General features: G+C 46.3%; 1 protein-coding gene across 1 annotated transcript in view; it reads left to right on the top strand.

Annotated features, from left to right (window-relative positions):
- Positions 1–311: 311 nt before the first annotated feature.
- The window catches only part of LOC133133610 (lysine-specific demethylase 6B-like), a 50,284-nt gene continuing 31,115 nt past the window's right edge, over positions 312–19,480 (top strand). The window contains exons 1-5 of the mRNA XM_061249712.1: positions 312–698; positions 4,881–4,980; positions 5,120–5,432; positions 6,830–6,899; positions 15,155–15,263. The gene's annotated coding sequence lies outside the window, so the exon portion shown is untranslated. The remainder of the gene's footprint in view (positions 699–4,880; positions 4,981–5,119; positions 5,433–6,829; positions 6,900–15,154; positions 15,264–19,480) is intronic.

The following is a 19,480-nucleotide window of genomic DNA, read 5'->3' as shown; positions in this document are numbered from 1 at the left end:
AATTATACCAAACCTGGACCTTCAAACTAGCGTCATCCTTCACAGAAAACACATCTGAGTTCTGTTCCTATTTCAGTCATTGTATCTTTTTTTAAATATTCTCCTTCTTTCTATTCCTCTTTTACATGTTTATACCTCCTTTTATCCCTGCTGAGAGATAGAGAGACAGAGAGAGAGAGAGAGAGAGAGAGAGAGAGAGAGAGAGAGAGAGAGAGAGAGAAGTGAAGAGGAGGTGAGAGTCGCTAGAGAGTGCTTTGCAGTGGAATAAAAACTGCGCAGTCCTTCTTTTCTCAGTGGCCACCGCCAAAAAATACGTACGGTTTTTTTATTCTAATATAAATCAAAATGCAATGCGATGGGCTGACGATTTTTAAAAATACGCAACAGGACCCAGGATAATCTCGTCTGATTAGCCACTAAGATTGGGACTACAGGACAATGTAATTTTTAAATGTGCTGTTAGTTTAACGGCTGTCTTCAAGTTTGTTTCTACCTGCGCGAGCGCGTCGTGTGTTTTCACTGGCGCTGCACGTGCAGCTGTTTAGAGTTATGTGCGCATGTCCAATGACATCATCACATTCGCCTCAGACTGATCGGCGACATTAACGGAGATCTTTAGTTCAACGCGTGCCCGTTAGGCCTAATGACGAAGTTGGCTATACGGAGTTACTGTGGGATCTCTCAAGGAGAACCATCGGGTAAGGCAGAAGAAAAACTTTTTAACTTTTCCACTTAAGTTTTATGATAATAAACAATTATTGTGACATATCAAAGTTCCTCGTGTTAAATTGCTTTATAATTCCTGACATGCCGTTTAGCATATCAAACGAGCTGTGCTATAGGTTTTGTGTGACGTAGGCTATATCTTAATAGAGCCATGAGAAATCATCGTTTAAAACATGCATACTGCAGTAATAACATACGCGAGACTTATTATCCTGACCTGTCTGCGGTTTTATGTATGTTCAGTAATTTTCCCCTTCTCAAAGACCTTATTCCAACACTAAAGCATTAGGTAAACCATCCGATGCAGTGCCCGAAAGATGCGAATGTCGCTGTTAGACCAGTGGACGTAACCCGTTGCAGTTGTGACTACAATCCAACCAGATGGATCGACTATATTATGCTAATATTCAAAATACACCTGAGGACGTAAAAAGCAAGATATGCCTCGAATTTGTGAAGTTATTTCTCAATGATTTCGGTTGATTTAGATTTTCCGTTCTACCTTAAGTGTGACGCAGAGAAGTTCGGGCGGGTAAGAACATGAGCAGGAACCGAGGGAGTTGAGCTGGCGAACGCGGAGCGACGCTTGCAGCAGAGGCTCTTGTGTAGCCTGTTTTCCACAATGCGCTATCATTCGGTCCTCTGGTAATCGTTTTATTTATAATCAACGCGCAGATGCTGAGCTTGTTCACCCCGAACAGTCTGACTGTGGTCTGACTCCCTCCGTGTCATCCGCGGACTGCGAAGGTCTGTGAGGCTGTCAACATCTGTGTGGCGCGGTTAAAAACGTGTGAAATAAGGTGAAATAAGTAAATAAGTAAGTAAGTAAGTAAATAAATAAATAAATAAATAAATAAATAAATAAATAAATAAATAATAATAATAAAAAATAGTGCACATATCCACCAGAGGGCGCGCTCTTGTCAAATATGGATTCGGAAGCACACACATAATATATGCCTGTTCTGCAACGTCTGCACGATATAATCAAACGCTAATCAAGTCTGTCAGCTACCATGCTGCAATACCTGCACTTCAAGATTGTTTAAATGTAAAAATGAGCTGATGCTCTTTGCCATGTTCTCTGAGTGCAAGTGCGGAAAACAGAGTGTAGGCACTTATATCCCCCAATCTACACTGCTCAAAAAAATTAAGGGAACACTTAATCATCACAGTGTAACACCAAGTCAGTTAAACTTCAGGGATATCAATCTGTCCATTTAGGAAGCACAAGTGATTGTGAATCAATTTCACCTGCTTTGGTGCAAATGAAAGTGACAACAGGTGCAATGGAGATGCAAAAGCAAGACAACCCCCAAAAAGGTAATGGTTTTGCATGTGGTGCTCTCTCCTTATCCTTCCTGACTGATTCTTCTCTAGTTTTGTGTTCTGCTAGTGTCCTTGTCACTACTGGTAGCATGAGGCGGTACCTGCAGCCCAATCAGGTTGCACAGGTAGTCCAGCTCCTCCAGGATTGCACATCCATAGGTGCGGTCACAAGAAGGTTTGCTGTGTCTCCCAGCACCGTCTCAAGAGCATGGAGGAGATACCAGGAGACCGGCCGTTACACAAGGAGAGCTGGACAGGGCCGTAGAAGGGCATCAGCCCAGCAGCAGGACCGGTATCTGCTCCTTTGTGTGAGAAGGAACAGGAGGAGCACTGCCAGAGCCCTACAAAATGACCTCCAGCAGGCTACTGGTGTGCATGTTTCTGACCAAACTGTCAGAAACAGACTCCATGAGGGTGGCATGAGGGCCCGACGTCCTCTAGTGGGACCTGTGCTCACAGCCCAGCACCATGCAGCTCGATTGGCGTTCGTGAGAGAACACCAGAATTGGCAGGTCCGCCATTGGCACCCTGTTGTCTTCACAGGCGAGAGCAGGTTCACACTGAGCACATGTGTCAGGCATGAAAGAGTCTGGAGACGCCGTGGTGAACGTTATGCTGCCTGTAACATCATCTAGCATGACCGGTTTGGCGGTGGGTCAGAGATGGTTTGGGGAGGCAGATCCTTGGAGGGTCGCACAGACCTCCATGTCATAGCCAATGGTACCCTGACTGCTGTTAGGTACCGGGATGAAATCCGCAGACAGATTGTCAGACCTTAAGCTGGTGCAGTGGGCCCTGGGTTCCTCCTGGAGCAGGACAATGCCCGGCCTCATGTGGCCAGAGTGTGTAGGCAGTTCCTGGATGAGGAAGGCATTGATGCCATTGACTGGCCACTGACTGTTCCCCTGACCTAAATCCAATTGAGCACCTATGGGACGTTATGTATCGGGGCATCCAACGCTGCCAAGTACTGCCACAGACTGTCCAGGAGCTCACTGATGCCCTGATCCAGGTCTGGGAGGAGATCCCCCAGGACACCATCCGCCGACTCATCAGGAGCAGCAGGAGCAGCAGGAGCATGCCCAGACGTTGTCAGGAGTGTGTACAAGCACACAGGGGCCACATTATGAGTTGCCATGATAATATTCACACAAGTTGGATCAGCCTGTGATTGAAATGTTTTGCTTAGATTTTCAGTGTGATTTTGAAGCCAGCCCTCAATGGGTTGACCGTTGTTACATTATTTTGTTCTCAACAAATTATATAATGTACATCAGTACATTTTCAGCATGAATATTCATCAAGATCTAATGTGTCCCTTAAGTGTTCCCTTCATTTTTTTGAGCAGTGTATAGATCACACTGGACATCGTCTCCAACATGTAATTTGGCCAGCAGGCATCCCATCATGCACCCTGCTCCTGCTGAATGGCTGAAGTTAAGCAGGTGTGGGCTTGGTTAGTAATGGCTGAAGGTAAGCAGGTGTGGGCTTGGTTAGTAATGGCTGAAGGTAAGCAGGTGTGGGCTTGGTTAGTAATGGCTGAAGGTAAGCAGGTGTGGGCTTGGTTAGTAATGGCTGAAGTTATGCAGGTGTGGGCGGGGTTAGTAAATGGTTAGCACTGGGGAAAAAAGTTGCTGCTGGAAGTGGTATTGGTGGACCAGTAGGGAGCGATCTCTCTCAATCTCTCTCTCTATCTCTCTCTATCTTCTCTCTCTATCTTCTCTCTGGTTCATTACCCCCCAGTCCAGTGATGGGGACGCTGTGGTGTGGGAGACAGTGCCTTTCAGATCAGATGTGAAACAGAGTGAGATGTGACTCACTGTGGTGTGGGAGACAGTGCCTTTCAGATCAGATGTGAAACAGAGTGAGATGTGACTCACTGTGGTGTGGGAGACAGTGCCTTTCAGATCAGATGTGAAACCTGTGAGATGTGAAACAGAGTGAGATGTGACTCACTGTGAGATGTGACTCAGAGTGAGATGTGACTCACTGTGGTGTGGGAGACAGTGCCTTTCAGATCAGATGTTAAACAGAGTGAGATGTGAAACAGAGTGAGATGTGACTCACTGTGAGATGTGACTCAGAGTGAGATGTGACTCACTGTGAGATGTGACTCACTGTGAGATGTGACTCAGAGTGAGATGTGACTCACTGTGAGATGTGACTCAGAGTGAGATGTGACTCACTGTGAGATGTGACTCGTTGCGAGATGTGACTCACTGTGAGATGTGACTCAGAGTGAGATGTGACTCAGAGTGAGATGTGACTCACTGTGAGATGTGACTCGTTGCGAGATGTGACTCACTGTGAGATGTGACTCAGAGTGAGATGTGACTCACTGTGAGATGTGACTCAGAGTGAGATGTGACTCACTGTGAGATGTGACTCGTTGCGAGATGTGACTCACTGTGAGATGTGACTCAGAGTGAGATGTGACTCAGAGTGAGATGTGACTCACTGTGAGATGTGACTCGTTGCGAGATGTGACTCACTGTGAGATGTGACTCAGAGTGAGATGTGACTCAGAGTGAGATGTGACTCACTGTGAGATGTGACTCGCTGTGAGATGTGACTCACTGTGAGATGTGACTCGCTGTGGGATGTGACTCAGAGTGAGATGTGACTCACTGTGAGATGTGACTCGCTGTGAGATGTGACTCACTGTGAGATGTGACTCGCTGTGGGATGTGACTCAGAGTGAGATGTGACTCACTGTGAGATGTGACTCACTGTGAGATGTGACTCACTGTGGTTGTTAAAGATCCCGTGATGCTCAGAAACTGCCACCTAATCATCCTCTGATTTCATCTCCCTCTCCACCTCAGCTAGTTTGTGGTGAACATTCTGGCGCAAAATGGCTGCCGTGCATCACCCAGGTGGGTGCTACACATTGGTGGTGGCAGAGGAGAGTTCCCCTTCATCAGTGTAAGCACTTTGAGTTGCCTGGTAAAAAAAGAAAAAAAACACTATGCACATTTCAGAAATTAACTCATAATTTCTGAAGTATATCACACCTGTGGTTTTGTTTTCTGTGTGTGTAAGTCACCGTCCTCCACTTCCCCAGGCAGATGCTCCCCCAACCCAGAATCAGCTCAGGCCCTGTGTGTGTGTGTGTGTGAGTGTGTGTGTGTGTGTGTGTATGCAGGTGTGTGTGTGTGTGTGTGTGTGTGTGTGTGTGTCAGACTCTCGGCCTGACCATGTCAGGCTGATGACAGACCTGAAGCCTGAATCTTCAGCAGCCTCAGCCAATAGGAGAGGCCGTCAGCACAGCTAATAGGAGCGGCCGTCACTCAGCCAATAGGACAATGAAGCCAGTCAGGATGGAATGTGACAGGTGCTGTCACTCAGAGAGGGGGCGTGGCTTGTGGGGGCTGGAGGTGAGTGTCAAATGACCTTAGTGGACTTTACGTCCTGAACACACACACACACACTCACACACACACACACACAGACTCACACATACACACACACACAGACACACTCACACTCACACACACACAGATGCAGACACACACATAGACACACACACACACCTGCACACACACACATACACACACACACACACACTCACACACACACAGACACACACACTCACACACACACATACACACACTCTCACACACACACACACACACAGACTCTCACACATACACACACACAGACTCTCACACATACACGTACACACACACACACTCACATACACACACACACAGACTCTCACACATACACACACATACCACATATACACACACTCACTCTCTCTCTCTCACACACACACAGACACACTCACACTCACACACACACAGATGCAGACACACACATAGACACACACACACACCTGCACACACACACATACACACACACACACACACTCACACACACACAGACACACACACTCACACACACACATACACACACTCTCACACACACACACTCACACAGACTCTCACACATACACACACACAGACTCTCACACATACACGCACACACACACACTCATACATACACACACACACAGACTCTCACACATACACACACACACTACATATACACACACTCACTCTCTCTCTCTCACACACACACAGACACACTCACACTCACACACACACAGATGCAGACACACACATAGACACACACACACACAGACTCTCACACATACACACACACAGACTCTCACACATACACGCACACACACACACACTCATACATACACACACACACAGACTCTCACACATACACACACACACCACATATACACACACTCACTCTCTCTCACACACACACAGACACACTCACACTCACACACACACAGATGCAGACACACACACTCACACACACACAGACACACACACTCACACACACACATACACACACTCTCACACACACACACACACACACTCACACACACACACACATACACACAAACTCACACACATACACACACACACACATACTGTGTCCTACAGTTTGCAGAGTGTGTGCCTGTGTGTGTGTGTGTGTGTGTATGTGAGTGTGTGTGTGTATGTGTATGTGTGAGAGTGTGTGTGTGTGTATGTGTGCGAGTCTGTGTGTGTGTGTGTGTGTGTGTGTGTGTGTATGTGAGAGTGTGTGTGTGTGTGTGTGTGAGTGTATGTGTATGTGTGAGAGTCTGTGTGTGTGTGTGTGTGAGTGTGTGTGCAGTGTGTGTGAGTGTGTGTGTGAGTGTGAGTGTGTGTGTGTGTGTGTGTGTGTGTGTGCAGAGCAGCTGCCTTCACCAGCCTGAATATCCTGATAGGTCAACATCAGGAATATTCCACAGGAATAACAGCATCAGGACACCTGGACGAATGTGGCCCTTAACACAGGTGAGTGCAAATGTGGCCCTTAACACAGGTGAGTGAGAATGTGTAATGCCAGGTGAGTGGGGGGGGGGGCGCTGTATTCAGCTCCAGGTCCTGTCAGGGCCAGATTGGGAGCAGGACTCTGTTACCATGGTAAAAATGGAATACTGCAGCGAAAGCCTCTGCAGGGGCCTTCTGATTGGTGGAGGGCCTGCAGATAACTGTCGTGTGAGCTGCCGGTTGGCCAATGGAACGCAGGCGGAGCGTGGCTGTTGCTAAGGGGAGTCTCTCTCTCTCTCTACGTTTTATCTTTCTGTCTGCTCTGTGTTTCTTTCTCTCGCTTTCCATGGCACTCCAACCCTCTCTCTCCCTCTCTCTCCCTCCTTCTCTCTCCCTCTCTCTTTCTCTCGCCCTCTCTCTCCCCCTCTCTCTCCCTTTCCCTTTCTCTCTCCCTCTCTTTCTCTCTCCCTCTCCCTCTCTCCTTCTCTCTCCCTCTCTCTCCCTCCCCCTCTCTCTCCCTCTCTCCCCCTCCCTCTATCTCTTTTTCCCTTTCTCTCTCCCCCTCCCTCCATCTCTATCTCCCTTTCTTTCTCCCTTTCTCTCTCTCTCTCTCCCTCTCTCTATTTCCCTCCCTCTTTCGCTCTCTCTCCCTCCCAATTTGAATTCAATTCAAAATGCTTTATTGGCTTGACAAATTTGGACACTTGTATTGCCAAAGTTGTTAGATGAACAACAATGAACAATAAACAAATAATCAATAATTGTAAATCTGAATGTAGTATATTAACAGTAATAACAATATTAATAATGTAATAACAATAATGTGTTTGTGTGAAGCAGTAAGATGTGAGTGTGGGTGAAATGTGTGTGTGTGTGAAATGTGTGTGTGTGTGTGTGTGTGTGTGTTTGTGTATGTGTGTACAGTAGTGTTGTGTGTGTTTCTGGATGTTGTGTGTGTGTGTGTGTATATAGTAGTGTTGTGTGTGTGTGTACAGTAGTGTTGTGTGTGTTTCTGGATGTTGTGTGTGTGTACAGTAATGTGTGTGTTTCTGGATGTTGTGTGTGTGTGTGTGTGTACAGTAGTGTTGTGTGTGTTTCTGAATGTTGTGTGTGTACAGTAGTGTTGTATGTGTTTCTGGATGTTGTGTGTGTGTGTGTGTGTGTGTGTGTGTGTACAGTAGTGTTGTGTGTGTTTCTGGATGTGTGTGTGTGTGTGTGTGTGTACAGTAGTGTGTGTTTCTGGATGTTGTGTTTGTGTGTGTGTGTGTGTACAGTAGTGTTGTGTGTGTTTCTGGATGTTGTGTGTGTGTGTGTGTGTGTACAGTAGTGTTGTGTGTGTTTCTGGATGTTGTGTGTGTGTGTGTGTGTGTACAGTAGTGTGCGTTTCTGGATGTTGTGTGTGTGTGTGTACAGTAGTGTTGTGTGTGTTTCTGGATGTTGTGTGTGTGTGTGCACAGTAGTGTGCGTTTCTGGATGTTGTGTGTGTGTGTGTACAGTAGTGTGCGTTTCTGGATGTTGTGTGTGTGTGTGTGTGTGTGTGTACAGTAGTGTGCGTTTCTGGATGTTGTGTGTGTGTGTGTACAGTAGTGTTGTGTGTGTTTCTGGATGTTGTGTGTGTGTGTGTGTACAGTAGTGTTGTGTGTGTTTTTGGATGTTGTGTGTGTGTGTACAGTGGTGTTGTGTGTGTTTCTGGATCTTGTGTGTGTACAGTAGTGTTGTATTAATAATGTAATAACAATAATGTGTTTGTGTGAAGCAGTAAGATGTGAGTGTGGGTGAAATGTGTGTGTGTGTGAAATGTGTGTGTGTGTGTGTGTGTGTGTGTTTGTGTATGTGTGTACAGTAGTGTTGTGTGTGTTTCTGGATGTTGTGTGTGTGTGCGTGTATATAGTAGTGTTGTGTGTGTGTGTACAGTAGTGTTGTGTGTGTTTCTGGATGTTGTGTGTGTGTACAGTAATGTGTGTGTTTCTGGATGTTGTGTGTGTGTGTGTGTGTACAGTAGTGTTGTGTGTGTTTCTGAATGTTGTGTGTGTACAGTAGTGTTGTATGTGTTTCTGGATGTTGTGTGTGTGTGTGTGTGTGTGTGTGTGTACAGTAGTGTTGTGTGTGTTTCTGGATGTGTGTGTGTGTGTGTGTGTGTACAGTAGTGTGTGTTTCTGGATGTTGTGTTTGTGTGTGTGTGTGTGTACAGTAGTGTTGTGTGTGTTTCTGGATGTTGTGTGTGTGTGTGTGTGTGTGTACAGTAGTGTTGTGTGTGTTTCTGGATGTTGTGTGTGTGTGTGTGTGTGTGTACAGTAGTGTGCGTTTCTGGATGTTGTGTGTGTGTGTGTACAGTAGTGTTGTGTGTGTTTCTGGATGTTGTGTGTGTGTGTGCACAGTAGTGTGCGTTTCTGGATGTTGTGTGTGTGTGTGTACAGTAGTGTGCGTTTCTGGATGTTGTGTGTGTGTGTGTGTGTGTACAGTAGTGTGCGTTTCTGGATGTTGTGTGTGTGTGTGTACAGTAGTGTTGTGTGTGTTTCTGGATGTTGTGTGTGTGTACAGTAGTATTGTGTGTGTTTCTGGATGTTGTGTGTTTGCATGGATGTGTGTGCGTGACAGGGTAAGTCACTGTCCCTGTTTGTGCTGCTGGGATACAGCAATCTTTATTTCCCCCCAATATCTAATAATTCTGTTTTAATTTTTTTGTCATTGCAATGTTGGCACTCTGTTTTCTGGCAGCCATGATTTATTCTGCCTGCCAGTCTCTAATTCTCACTGAGTCTGTACCTCATCAAGGTGCGTCTCAGTTTTGTGTCTGTGATTGTGGTTAGATAGTTTGCTACACTGTACTGTCTTTTTAGGGCCAGATCACATTTCATCTACTTTGTGATTTTGTTTGTGATTCCCAATAAGTCCTATACTTTTGTTTCAGCTGGGTTGCAATTTGCTTGATTCTAACTGGTTTTGTAGTTTTATTTTGATCCTGAACCAGTGAGGTGTTGGTATGTGTGAGTGTGAGAGCCATGGTTCTGTGTGAGGGGATTGTTTTCTTTGGTATCGCAGAGCTTTGTATTGATATGAGTGAGGGTCACTATGTTTAAAGTGCTTCCAAAATATGATTGCCCTTTTTTGTATTTTGATATTGGTTTGATATTTGGTATTGGCCTAATTCTGCCCTGCATTATTTGTTTCTATGAAACTTTAAAATATGCTTACAGAATTCTGCATGCAGGGTTTTAATTGGATGTTTGTCCAATTAGCCAAATTAGTGACTTGCGATTTGTGCACCCCTCAGGAGTGCGTTGTTTTATGGTATAGTAGACTCTGCATACTTTCCCTGAGTTCATTCACTGCATTTTTGAAGTTTCCAGTTTTTAATCCTAAATAATTGTAATTGGATGAATTTGTGTTTTGTTCCCTGAGATCTGGATCTCTTTTGGAATATCATAGTTTTCGTTTGATTCATATTTACTGCCAGGGCCCAAGTCTGACAGTCAGAGCCTACTATACTCCACTATACTCCACTATACTCCACTATACTCCACTGTACTCCACTGTACTCCACTATACTCCACTGTACTCCACTGTACTCCACTGTACTCCAACTGTTGGAGCAGATCTAGGCTTTACTGAAACCCCCGTTGAGTGGGGGAGAGTAAGACCTGGTCATCTGCATGTGTGAGTGTGTGAATGTGTGTGTGTGTGAGTGTAAGTGTGTATGCGTGAGTGTGTGCGTGTGTATCTGTGTGTGTGTGTGAGTGTGTGTGTGATTGTGAGTGTGTGTGAGTGTAAATGTGTATGTGTGAGTGTGTGTGTGTGTGTGTGTGTGTGTGTGTGTGAATGTGTGTGTGTGATTGTGAGTGTGTGTGAGTGTAAGTGTGTATGCGTGAGTGTGTGTGTGTGTGAGTGTGTGATTGTGAGTGTGTGTGAGTGTAAGTGTGTATGTGTGGGTGTGTGATTGTGAGTGTGTGTGAGTGTAAGTGCGTATGCGTGAGTGTGTGTGTGTGAGTGTGTGTGTGTGTGTGTGTGTGTGCGTGTGTGTGTGTGTGAGTGTGTGTGTGTGTGTGTGTGTGAGTGTGTGTGTGTGTGTGTGTGTGTGTGTGTGAGTGTGTGTGCGTGTGTGTGTGAGTGTGTGTGAGTGTGTGTGTGAGTGTGTGTGAGTGTGTGTGTATGTGTGTGTGTGAGTGAGTGTGTGTGTGTGAGTGTGTGTGTGTGTGTGTGTGTGCGTGTGTGTGAGTGTGTGTGCGTGTGTGTGTGAGTGCGTGTGAGTGTGTGTGAGTGTGTGTGTTGCTCTGGCAACTGGTGCTCCACAACACCAGGCTGGGCTGACTACATCGCTGAGGCAACAAGCACATTGTGTTCTTCCATCATCAATCACTCCTTCAGGAGGGAGGGAGAGAGAGAGAGGGGGGGAGAGAAATAGAGGGGGGGAGGGGGAGAGAGAGGAGATAGGGAGGAGAGAGTGAGGGAGGGAGAGAGGGAGGGAGAGGGAGAGAGAAAGAGAGAGATCCTTTCTTACAGAATAAAAATGAAAACATCTATTTGGCTAATCAACACAATTTCCTCTATTCACCAGTGTGGAGGTTTGCAGTGATAGTCTACAGTGTGGAGGTTTGCAGTGATGCTCCACAGTGTAGAAGTTTGCAGTGATACTCTACAGTGTAGAAGTTTGCAGTGATACTCTACAGTGTAGAAGTTTGCAGTGATACTCTACAGTGTAGAAGTTTGCAGTGATAGTCTACAGTGTTGAAGTTTGCAGTGATAGTCTACAGTGTGGAAGTTTGCAGTGATAGTCTACAGTGTGGAAGTTTGCAGTGATACTCTACAGTGTAGAAGTTTGCAGTGATACTCTACAGTGTAGAAGTTTGCAGTGATACTCTACAGTGTAGACGTTTGCAGTGATACTCTACAGTGTGGAGGTTTGCAGTGATAGTCTACAGTGTAGAAGTTTGCAGTGATAGTCTACAGTGTGGAGGTTTGCAGTGATACTCTACAGTGTGGAAGTTTGCAGTTGCTGATTGGTAACTGAATCTCTGTGTGCGTGGGGAGCTGAGAGAATAACTGAATCTCTGTGTGCGTGGGGAGCTGAGAGAATAACTGAATCTCTGTGTGCGTGGGGAGCTGAGAGAATAACTGAATCTCTGTGTGCGTGGGGAGCTGAGAGAATAACTGAATCTCTGTGTGCGTGGGGAGCTGAGAGAATAACTGAATCTCTGTGTGCGTCGGGAGCTGAGAGAATAACTGAATCTCTGTGTGCGTGGGGAGCTGAGAGAATAACTGAATCTCTGTGTGCGTCGGGAGCTGAGAGAATAACTGAATCTCTGTGTGCGTGGGGAGCTGAGAGAATAACTGAATCTCTGTGTGCGTGGGGAGCTGAGAGAATAACTGAATCTCTGTGTCCGTGGTGAATAACTGATAGAAAGTGTCACTTTGTGCCTGAGGCTGACATGCGTAGATTTGAAAATTTTAAAGTCACTATTTAGGCTGTGGCCTATTAATATTTATTGACTTTTATTTACTTGTTTTATTGCTGACCACAATTTCATGTAGACTTTTGCATTTCCTGGACACTGAACTTTAATTATTTTTACTGCATGGTGGAATAAATTAATTAATTAATTAATTAATTAAAAATATATGTGTACATATATAGTTCAGAGACTAATTGGCATGACAAGACTGTTTCATGTGAATCGCTACAGGGAGTGATCTAAATGAGTATGGACTCTTAATAGATTAAAATAAATATAAAATGAAACTACTGAACATAATTATATTGAGTTGTTGCTTCATGGGATTTATGTAGATATTGATCACAGTCTGCTTACAGCGAAACAGAGTGAGGTAAAGGGCCTGTGTGTGTGTGTGTGTGTGTGTGGGCCTGTGTGTGTGTGTGTGTGTGCGTCTGAGTGTGTATGGGCCTGTGTTCATGTGCCTGTGTGTGTGTGTGCGTCTCTGAGTGTGTATGTGTGTTTGTGGGCCTGTGTTCATGTGCCTGTGTGTGTGTTTGTGTATGGCTTTTGAGTGTGTGTGTGTGTGTCTGTGTGTGTGTGTCTGTATACATGGGTAGCAGAATGTGCTGTAGGTGTGGAGTGGATACCAAACGTTATCTGGCCTGAACTGCCATGTAATGAATATGAATTACATTTCTAAAATAGACCCCCCCACCCCCCCTCGCCCAGTCACATCTGGCCACTTCCCCATGTCTGTCCTCCCCCACTCTGGAGTGGTCTCTTCCAGTGTGTACTGAGTAGAATGTACCAACTCCAGCTTCACAATGAAAAAGGGGGGTTGTCCAGAGCATTTATTTAAGGCTTAGAGAAACTACTGCACCAGAACCCCCTCTCTCCCCCACTCCCTTCCTAACTTTGACTCTCTATTTAGTCTCATTTATCATATTACCTGATATATTAAACATTTGACACATGGTGTCAATCCTCTCCATGTATGGGGTGTAACCACATACCTGCACATTTTCACCAGGTGCTGCTCTCAGCCATTCATACGGTCACGTTTACCAGTAAGTGCTACTCTTCTGTGGTTGAGAGACACCTTCATAATCGCACACCTTCATAATCGCACACCTTCATAATCGCACAACGACAGGCTGGTGTACTGCTGCCAGTCCTCCTCTCACCTTTGCTATGGTGACGCAAATCAGGCAGTGGCTGTATTGGAGGGAGGTGATTTTCTTGGAAACAGGTGGGAGTTGTAGTCCAGAAATCCTCTGTATGAGGACTGCACTTCCCATGAGCCCCTTCTGTGAAAGAGTCACACTGATTTTGGCCCCCTCTATACATCTCATTAACCTGGTACCTTTGCTGCTCTGTCACAGTTTATAGGAACTTCATGTGAGCCTTTCTCTATTTATTCCTCAGCAGCCCCCCCCCCCCCCCCCCCCCCCCCCCCACACACACACACACTGTCTCTCACACACACACACAGTCTCTCTCTCTCACACACACACACACCCAGTCTCTCACACACACACACACACACTGTCTCTCACACACACACACAGTCTCTCTCTCTCACACACACACACACCCAGTCTCTCTCACACACACACACACCCAGTCTCTCACACACACACACCCAGTCTCTCACACACACACACACTGTCTCTCACACACACACACACCCAGTCTCTCACACACACACACATATGCACACAGTCTCTCACACACACATACACACACCTACGCACAGTCTCTCTCACACACACACACACACACACACTCTCTCTCTCTCATACACGTACGCACACAGTCTCTCACACACAAACACTCTCTCATACACATACGCACACAGTCTCTCACACACACACACTCTCTCTCTCTTATACACATACACACAGTCTCACACACACACTCTCGCTCTCTCATACACATACGCACACAGTCTCACACACACACACTCTCATACACATACGCACACACATTCACATACACACACTCGCGCGCACACACACACACATTCACATACACACTCGCACACACACATGCACACACATATACATATGCACACTCTCACACTCTCCCCCCGCACACATATACATACATGTACACTCACACACATTCACATACACATACACACACATACTCACACACTCTGTTTCTCTCTCGCACACACACATGCACACACATACACACACGGTGGGTATACTGTGGGTTGTGTGCTGGCTGTGTGGTTGCAGGGGCTAATTTGAGGCATTTCTGTTTCTCCATTTTGCATTCGTTCTCGAACCTGAGAAGAAAGAGAGATATTGAGGAAGAGAGAGAGAGGGAGAGAGAAAGAGACAGACAGAGAGGGAGAGAGAGACAGAGAGAGGGAGAGAGATAGAGACAGGCAGAGAGGGAAAGAGAGACAGAGAGAGAGAGAGATGGGGAACCATACCTTACTCTTCTGTTGCTGAGTGTTTGATGGTGTGAGAAAGCAGAAGAGAAGAAATGGTTTGTGAAAATGAGGCTGGATTTAAAGAGAGGAGAGGGGAGAGAGAGAGAGGGAGAGAGGGATGACGAGGGAAGGGGGAGGGGCTGTGAAGTGAAGCAGACTGGCTGGTGTACGTGCGTGTGTGGGGGGGCCGGGGGGGGGCCTCTCTCTGCACTCTCCCCTCACACCGATCCTTCCTTCCTTTGTTTGAGTACTGAGGGAACAGGCAGGGAGAGGAGAGAGAGAGGGAGAGGGGGAGAGAGGGAGAGAGAAGGAGAAAGGGAAGAAAGAAAAGGAGGAAGACGGAAGATAGAAAAGAAGCATTAATTTATTTTTTTGAAGGTTTCTTTTTTTTCCCTGGAGAATAGAATCGCCATAGCTTGCCGGCACGTCTTCACGGTCCAGGTGCCTTCCCCTGCAGCTGACAGCAGCACCGCTACCCCCCCACCTCGCTGAACCAGCCACCCCCACAGGCAGGTAAGACATCACAGTGCAGGTACTGAGCTAACCATGCTAACGGTCCTCACAGTGCAGGTACTGAGCTAACCATGCTAACTGTCCTCAGAGTGCAGGTACTGAGCTAACCATGCTAACTGTCCTCACAGTGCAGGTACTGAGCTAACCATGCTAACAGTCCTCACAGTGCAGGTACTGAGCTAACCATGCTAACTGTCCTCACAGTGCAGGTACTGAGCCAACCATGCTAATGGTCCTCACAGTGCAGGTACTGAGCTAACCATGCTAACTGTCCTCACAGTGCAGGTACTGAGCCAACCATGCTAATGGTCCTCACAGTGCAGGTACTGAGCTAACCATGCTAACTGTCCTCACAGTGCAGGTACTGAGCTAATCATGCTAACGGTCCTCACAGTGCAGGTACTGAGCTAACCATGCTAACTGTCCTCACAGTGCAGGTACTGAGCTAACCATGCTAACTGTCCTCACAGTGCAGGTACTGAGCTAACCATGCTAACTGTCCTCACAGCTGGTATAGGATTAGGTTTATAGGGGTGTGAGGTTTGGCTGGGAGAGGGTTAGGTTTATAGGGGTGTGAGTTTGGTTGGGAGAGGGTTAGGTTTAGAGGGGTGTGAGGTTTGGCTGGGAGAGGGTTAAGTTTATAGGGTTGTGAGTTTGGTTGGGAGAGGGTTAGGGTTATAGGGGTGTGAGTTTGGTTGGGAGAGGGTTAGGTTTATAGGGGTGTGAGTTTGGTTGGGAGAGGGTTAGGGTTATAGGGGTGTGAGTTTGGTTGGGAGAGGGTTAGGTTTATAGGGGTGTGAGTTTGGTTGGGAGAGGGTTAGGTTTATAGGGGTGTGAGTTTGGTTGGGAGAGGGTTAGGTTTATAGGGGTGTGAGTTTGGTTGGGAGAGGGTTAGGTTTATAGGGGTGTGAGTTTGGTTGGGAGAGGGTTAGGTTTATAGGGGTGTGAGTTTGGTTGGGAGAGGGTTAGGGTTATAGGGGTGTGAGTTTGGTTGGGAGAGGGTTAGGGTTATAGGGGTGTGAGTTTGGTTGGGAGAGGGTTAGGGTTATAGGGGTGTGAGTTTGGTTGGGAGAGGGTTAGGGTTATAGGGGTGTGAGCTTGGTTGGGAGAGGGTTAGGGTTATAGGGGTGTGAGTTTGGTTGGGAAAGGGTTAGGGTTATAGGGGTGTGAGTTTGGTTGGGAGAGGGTTAGGGTTATAGGGGTGTGAGTTTGGTTGGGAGAGGGTTAGGGTTATAGGGGTGTGAGTTTGGTTGGGAGAGGGTTAGGGTTATAGGGGTGTGAGTTTGGTTGGGAGAGGGTTAGGGTTATAGGGGTGTGAGTTTGGTTGGGAGAGGGTTAGGGTTATAGGGGTGTGAGTTTGGTTGGGAGAGGGTTAGGGTTATAGGGGTGTGAGTTTGGTTGGGAGAGGGTTAGGGTTATAGGGGTGTGAGTTTGGTTGGGAGAGGGTTAGGGTTATAGGGGTGTGAGTTTGGTTGGGAGAGGGTTAGGGTTATAGGGGTGTGAGTTTGGTTGGGAGAGGGTTAGGGTTATAGGGGTGTGAGTTTGGTTGGGAGAGGGTTAGGGTTAGAGTAGTCGCTGACTGCTAGTCGCTGACCGGCCTCCTGAAGAGGGTTTCTGCCACACAGGTGTTTGAGGGTTTTTCTTCATTATGGTGGGCATAATGTGGTCATCAACTGTAGAGATATTTCTTGGCCTACTAGCCCAGGTACAGGTAGCTGGTATAGGTGAGCGTGGGAGCTGGTACAGGAATCTGGTAGAGGTGGGTTTTGGAACTGGTATAGGTAGCTGGTATAGGTGAGTTTGATCCTTGGTATAGGTAGCTGGTATAGGTGAGTTTGATCCTTGGTGGAGTTAGCTGGTATAGGTGAGTTTGATATTTGGTATAGGTAGCTGGTATAGGTGAGTTTGATACTATGTATAGGTAGCTGGTATAGGTGGTTTGATACTTGGTATAGGTAGCTGGTATAGGTGAGTTTGATCCTTGGTATAGGTAGCTGGTATAGGTGGTTTGATACTTGGTGTAGGTAGCTGGTATAGGTGAGTTTGATACTTGGTAGAGGTAGCTGGTATAGGTGAGTTTGGGGGCTGGTTCAGGTCGCAGGTTTCGGTGAGTTTGGGAGCTGGTACAGGTGACAGTTCTTGTAGGGTCATGCAGGTAGACACAGACTCAGCACTCCTAGCATAGCCATGCAGAAGAGAACAGACCACTAGGCAATGTCGTATCGCCATAGCAACAGCCCAGCCAACGGGAGCCCCAGACAGACAGACCACAGGGTTGAGATCAACAGTTACAGTGCTGCTGTCTGCACTGTCTCTGTGTGTGCATGAGAGAGACATGGACAGAGATCAGAGATGCTGACTTAACCGAAGAAATAGTTGACTGTAGGACCATACAAATCTCAACAACAGCTCAACAACCCAAGCTGTTGTTTTGACAACTTGGGAATAACGTGTGACTTTCAGGCCAAACTTTACTTCAAACTTTGCCTATACCGCTACATTAGAGCCTGCTATCGCTCCTGCCATGGATTAACTGTTTTGCTTGTGTACGTCTGTGACCTATAATATGCTTTTATTGCTAGGAAACGCAATATGGAATTCATGTATAGAAAAAAAACAGCGTGCCTTAACACAAGAATGTGAACGGGACTGGGAGCAGTGGAAATAGATTGGATAAGATTTTTTTTCTGGAGACAAATTTGATCAATTTCTGCTGACAAAGAATCATGTCCGCGGCATCTGTCATGACATTAAGGAGTTGGGAGGAGTTCCTGCGCGAGGAATAGGCGGCGTTTCTGGAACGGTTGCTCGTGCAGTACTTGAGGTGGTTGGACGTTTGTAGGTTTGACTGGCACTTTAAAATATACATCTCTCCGCCAATAGAAATCCGCTCCACGGCCGACAGAGCGAGAGACAGAGAGCCCGGAACGGCCAAGGAAAACAGCGAGAGGAAAAAAATACATAAGCCTACTATAACTGACCCACTTGCATTCAAAAACATGATCGGAAAAATACGGATATAATTCATACTAAATTAATACGAGCAATAGCCTACCAACGACGGACGGAATACAGTTTAATTGAACTTATATTTAGGCAGAAATTCATCTGATTCCAGGCGACGAATATTCTATCGCTACGGTACGCTCAGTAGCTGTAATCCGTCTTTCGGCTCTTGTTATGCACCCTGATGTAGCCTATATAGCGGAAAGGTTCACAGCTCATCAGATAATGTTGGTTAATTTAATCGATTACCCTCTCCCCCTTTGTATTGCATTAAACTTAATTTGATGTTGGTCATAGGAAATATTTGATTATCGTTTGGTCAGCAACCATCACAATTGATTGGTTTTGATGGATATTATGCACGAGCTGCACAGTATACGTGCACCTGAAGGTTATTTAATGAACATAAACGTTTTCGGTTTTTGTGTTGTATTTCTTCGAGTGGAAATTAAATTCGGAGATGCAGTAGAACACTATAAGGGTGAAAGGTTTACCTTAATTTATAAGCGGAGACGGAGGATTTGGATGAACAGCTCCTCGTGACATTCTAACATCCGCTTTGTGAGCCTGTCTTGCTTACAGCGTTACGGTTTGTTCTTTCACTTTCAAAGATCAAACGTTTTGAAAACGTTTAAAATGTTTACATCCCGTGTAGTTTTCTTTGAGAGTGACAGGCCTGTGGACCTTTATTATTGTAATTAACTTGAGAATGCGATTGTTTCCGAGTGCATCTTGCCGTCTGTTATTATAATTGAGATTCGCGGTGTGAAAGCGTGCTGTGTGTGAGTGTGTGTGTGTGTGTGTGTATGTGTGTGAAGAGGGGAGAGAGCTGATATCGCTCATCTGAGCGCTCTGGGGTGAATGAGCGGCCCCGGCCAAGCCAACTGACAGCTGATTTGCATTTTACTACGAGTTGAACGCGGGGGGGGGTGTTTGCGTTTGCGCGTGAAGCGTTTCGGTGAAAATGCTCGCGGAGCCGAAACAAACACAGGAAAGAATTGAATTGAATTTTAAACATAAATAAAAAACACAGGCTTTGTGGAACGTTACTGGAGCACAGATTGCAGTTCATACAGGGCAAGAGATGGGTGGCAGAGTTTTGCTCTGTATACTGTGGATTCTGTACCGCGAGAAAGGCCGTGCCGACAGTACTGATAACTGAACAAGCAACTGGTGAATCACGCGAGATTAAGCGGTTCTTTGGTGTCCTC

This window comes from Conger conger, chromosome 7 (assembly GCF_963514075.1).
Source record: "Conger conger chromosome 7, fConCon1.1, whole genome shotgun sequence".
Classification (NCBI taxonomy): Eukaryota; Metazoa; Chordata; class Actinopteri; order Anguilliformes; family Congridae; genus Conger; species Conger conger.
The sequence above is the reverse complement of the archived record's forward strand: the minus strand, read 5'-3'. Positions and strand labels throughout refer to the sequence as shown.